The sequence below is a fragment of the Opisthorchis viverrini genome, assembly GCF_000715545.1.
Source record: "Opisthorchis viverrini unplaced genomic scaffold opera_v5_428, whole genome shotgun sequence".
NCBI lineage: Eukaryota > Metazoa > Platyhelminthes > Trematoda > Opisthorchiida > Opisthorchiidae > Opisthorchis > Opisthorchis viverrini.
Genome location: NW_008752071.1, coordinates 234,730 through 240,207, shown reverse-complemented (window position 1 = coordinate 240,207; position 5,478 = coordinate 234,730).

The window sequence follows — 5,478 nt, the reverse complement described above, 5'->3', positions numbered from 1 at the left end:
CCAGGAGGGCCACAGCCATCTTCAAGTGACTGATTGTTCAGGGGCAAATCCTGCTGCGTCAGGGCTCAAGCTCTGGATCTGACGTCCTGCCGTTGATGGTCAAGGATACTGCACCTCAACCCAGACGGCGGTCTAGGGACGTAGGCTTGGGCTGTTGTGTGCTCTGGCTGACTTCTACTAGTGACCGCCTGTGTGCAACGGATCGCGTGTCATAACACGCCGACTTTTGTGACGGTGAACATTGCCCAATGTGTAGTGGTGCTCTTCAGGCTTGTCCCAAATGGGTCCACATGAAAATAAATTACTTTTGGTTCTTAGCTCCGAACCCATCCAGAAAACGCAAAGGTATGCTTGCTACCTGGTCCACAAAGAGGGCATCTTATGATGTTGACCTGGACCGGAGTACAGGGGTCCAGCACAGTGTGTTCCGGAAGTCTGTTTGTGTCCGTGCTTTCGGGTCCAAAGTTGGGTTGTTCGATAGTAGTGATGACTACGAATAACGCTATACAGCGCCAGCTAGATGAGAGATGGGGATTATTTCATGTGACCTATCAGCCCCGGACTATTGGCACGTAAATGAGACCCCTTGCATTTCATGTAAGTCTCCCATATCTTGAGAGGTGCAGTAAGCAGGCATACGAAATAACCGCTCAGGATGACATTGTGTGAACAGGCATATACGACAACATAGCCGCTGAAGTGCATTTTGGGGTAAGGATCTCCATCAGTTTTTTGGTCGCCCGCCTTATGGTGATATTTCGATAACCTAAGTGGCATCTTCCTCTCATTTTAAGTATCGTGTACGCCTAGCTGCGTGTGAGCCATGTGCACCGATTAGGTTTGTTCAGCTGTCCGCTATGATCGACGTAGGTTCCATGTTGCTAATCGATAAACCTCGGAGACTTCCTAAAACAATTCGCATCCTATCATATAACACTCTACTTTTTGCTGGCAAGCCTTTGGCAAATAGTGAACTTGGGCCACGGATTTTTAACTGGCATCAGGAATCATCGACCAAAATTTGTTTGCACGAATGCACCTACTCATACTGTGCATATCCAAAGGCCATTTAGATTCTACAATGTTCAAGGAATTGTTTCGGGTGTAAGACTATCTAGAAATTTCGTTTATTGTGAGACAATGAGTGTTTTTTATCACACCAGGCAACGTATTCACAGTCTTGGTGGTGTCATTGAACTTGAGGATTCGCTCACCATAGTAGGTGATTTCCAATAATACAGAAAAGTATACATTATAATGGACATTCTACAGTATGACGTGACAAGCCTGAAAATGCTGTAGCTTTCGAGAAATTTTTTCCATTGTGATACTACCGAACAGCGCGCTTGACAGAGATAAACTTCTTTCTGCTGGAAAGGAAGTGGTTGTCACGATAATCTACAAAACTGGTTACAGCCTATTAACCGGCAGCTACGGGCACGTTAACCTACTTAGCGTACGATACAGGATGATGGAACTCATTGTGAAGCCAACTATCCTGGTTTCCTCACTACCAGTAACTTGACATCCCGAGTTCAACACAGATTCCTCTCAAACCTTTTTGAATGAAAGCATGCTCGCATTTATTAACAGCTTAACCCGAGCTAGTGACGACGGACTTGCATCTAATGCCGTATTTCTGACCTTTCAAAAGCTTCCGATCGAGTTCCTCACGTTCCGCTGCTCTTTGCGAGGTTCAAGAGAAAATTCTTCGCCGGATAAGGGCGTCTCTTTCAGATGGAACACTAAGTGAAAGTAGGCTAGCCCTTCGGTGACTGTCTCCACTGGGGTTTCTCAAGGCTCTGTTTTGAGGCCCCTTCCATTTTGTTATACGTAAATGACTTTCGAGACGTTTTTAAAAGTCCAAGTCTACTTTTTGCGGATGTCCTGAAGCTCTGGGTTCAACTGTCATTGCCCACCAAATGGATGTAAAAGCTGTAAAGCAGTGATCTTTGGACTAGAGCCTTTCTCTGAATGACAAAATGTGTGCCATATACCGTATGGAGGGAATTCGACAAGAGCCTTTGTTGCGCATGGTAAGGATAGACCGAAAGAGGATGGGTACCAAAAAGGATTTGAGTATCTGGCTCTCTTCACAGTACTACCAGATGTTGGTTCAAGAAGTATTCGCCGTTCTACGGACGAATCAACGCACATGGAATTCCAAATAACCTATTGAGCCTACTTTCGATCGCCACTTTATCGTGCCAACCAACTGCTACTCAAAAAGCAAGAATGAAATAAACCTCATTGAGTGTATCCAACCAGCTGACACAAAATGGTTAAATCCGCGGATTATAAAATACGTCTTGTGGTGGTTGACCTTCTCCCAGAGTATTCTTGACTCCGAAGAAACCTTATACTTACGCCTTGTTTGAACAATAATTGGTCAGCAGGTTTCTTACCGTTTAACTAGCTAACATACGGTGGGGACATGATGGGAAGATTTTAAATCTCATAGCCCACACTTTAACCGAACAAATGTTTTCTAATTTCGGATACGTACCGCGTAGAATGACCTTCTTTCGGTGGTTGTACACGCTCCCTCTAGAGCCCGGTCCTAAGCAGTTTCAGGAACTATTCATACGAGTCCTGGCGCTTGCAAGCTTTCTATCTCGAGCCGAAAACGTAATAGGCATTACCACACCCTTTTTCGCTTCCGTCTTGCAGGTGGATGGCAGCTGCTGGAGGACAAGGACAAAACCGACACAGAAGTCTCGAGTAGAAGTATTGATCCTGTGTATTAATCCGTGGACTCGTGACAACTCATGAAGCAGGCTTTGCAGTTATTTCTGGAAGTAAACAGGATCCTAAAGCATGCTTACGAGATTGCCCCCGGTTCGTTTTATGTCATTTTCGTGCCCCGGAAACTTTCAAAAGTTTGGCGCGCCTGCAAGTGCCCCTGGCATGTTTGCGCCGAACCTCCAATGAGAAACCTGCCGAAAGTACACAAATCGAATTACTGCAGCATTCACCATTTTCCAATATATTTTAGTGTGTTCCCCGTTATTCTGTTTGCTTCACCGGAGTAAAATTTAGCGAAGATTTCCCGTTCACTAGCTTCAAATCCAACCGTTTGTATTCTTTTCGCTGCACCTACTCTGCGGAGGATTTTGGGAACCCAGGAAATTTTGTTCGAAGCGGGGGGACCGGAACCTGGTCTTCAATCCAATGTTCCTTAAAACCGAAAAAGCGTGAAAGTAGTGTGGACGGATGAAATTTGGGCTAAATTTGTGAACATCGACATGTCAGCGTTAGTGTCTTTGTTATCCCAGCCCTCGTGGCTGGATTAGCTACGGCGGAACAGAGTTGCTAACCAGTCAGATATGGGTGCCGCGTGAAATGCTTCGAAAACCGAAGCATTTTGGACGCAAATGCCACGGGGTAGGGGTACATATATAGCGATTCACATGGAGCTTTTCAAATTAAATGGGGTAGCTTCCTGCCTGACGGAAGTCGGTTCCTCTACAAGAAGACGCTAGGGATAATTAACCCACAATAGCTCTTGCTTTCTTTGTCATTTTCAAACTTTACGCCCCTCGCGACAAAATGTGGGCCGATTAGTACAGTTGACGGTGCGCATCGATATTTTTCCCTCCATCAAGACGACGAATAGATTCCGTAGCTGCATTTGGGTTTCATCGCACGACACTTATTCAAAGGGAGCTCAAACGCAGCCACCAGCTCTAAGCCTTCCACTGCCATGCTGTTTTGCATGGTCCTTTTTCCAATAGCTCTTCGTCCTTAAGTATACGCTGTTGGCCGCATAGCCTCGTCAACCAAGTTTTGATGTGAATGAAATTGGCTCAGTTAAGAACGTCCAAAACCGCAACATTACGGTGATTCTAGGGCGCTAAGCCTAATTATAGGATGGTCCGATCAAGGTGAAGTGACCGTTTGTCCTTTTATGACATAACCCGAGGGTCAAAATCTGTTGGATCAATTTAGTTATGCATTTTTTCGGAGGCCTCGCATCTTTGTTCAGCCCACATTCTGCTAGCGGCACCTCCGAATGATGGCCTTGTACCCCGTGCATTCAACTTGAAAACAGGTAAGTGAATGACTCCGAGATGAGGAGATATATGAAGAGAAGACAATCGGATGCGGAATCGGGGCCAGCTCTAGCTGTCTGAGGGTCAGCCTAAGTATGCAACTAAGAGAGTGACAACCCAAACCCTCCTGGTTCCTGAGTGAAAATGGATTAAATTGGATTGGAGCGCAGTCAATGGCATCGAGATCACGTCGTACAACATCTGTACACTATCAACCCATCCGGTACTCTCCATTAAAGAAGGGCTGAGATGCAACAGAATTTAGGAGCTTGTTGCAGGTGGGCCAAAAGCCCCGTGGGTTAGGTAATGTTCACCAGAAGTTGCCGTATCCTGATCCAACGCAACAACGCTTTTATGCATAAAACTTGATGGTCTGTGTAGCATAATTGGTCATACAGAGAGGCCACACACATTCAATTCTTGCACGTGGGCTGTGAGGGGCGTAAACTTGGAACCTAAATCTGTCACCCAAATCACAAGCTTCACGCCAAGCACATTTTCGTAGTCATTCATTTCCGACCACGTGATGCGTCCACGAAATAACCACTTCGGTAGGTTGAACACCAGAAGCGGTGTAATTCCACACATTTCCGTCTTATGTAGCTAAGCATTACCCATATTATCCACCGAACGATGCCCTGATTCCCATGAGACTGGATCTGGGTGTCAAATTAATCGGAGCAATTTAGCACGACAATATTGTGTTGTTTTGGGGTTCGTGGAACAAGGAACATTGATGGCCTTGATGGATTAACCAACCTCACCCTCTCTCACTTCGTGATGACTTACTTCGCACCGTTAGTTTCATTCGGGAAAGCTCAGCGCCAAACACCACGAGAAGAAAACTTTAGTTTTGGAAGGGAAAATTAAGGAAAGTGTACCTGATATTTAAGAGGTTGACTGCGATCCCACAGGGGTGCATATATGAACACACGTGGCGTACGTGCCGGCGAATGATTTTTTGAAAAAGAAACATGCACCACTTGAAGTCTATCCGACACAAGTTGAAAAAGTAGGCTGGGGCGCATTTTTCAAAACAAAATACTTTATTTCCAAATCTCCTCAGGTTGTCTAGGGCAGCACAGCTTCTCACGAACAAAAACTTTGCTAAGACTTACCACCCAAGATTTCTATTCGAACCACGCCAACAAGGTTCACAGGACATCCTTCCTTCATTAACCACAAGCATATTTAACTAGCATGCAGGGAATCTCAGCCTGGGCGGAGCTTTTGTTCGAGCCTCTGAGATACTGGCTTTCTGCCAGTCTATCTAAACATTGCGCTGACAGTAGCAGCTTAATTTACCCTTGGCAACAACAAAACGATGCAGTGCGCTGACAGAGCTTAATTTACCCTTGGCAACAACAAAACGATGCAGTGAAAATGACGCTGGAAGGGGAAGAGTGAAACGCCCGAAAGGCAGGCC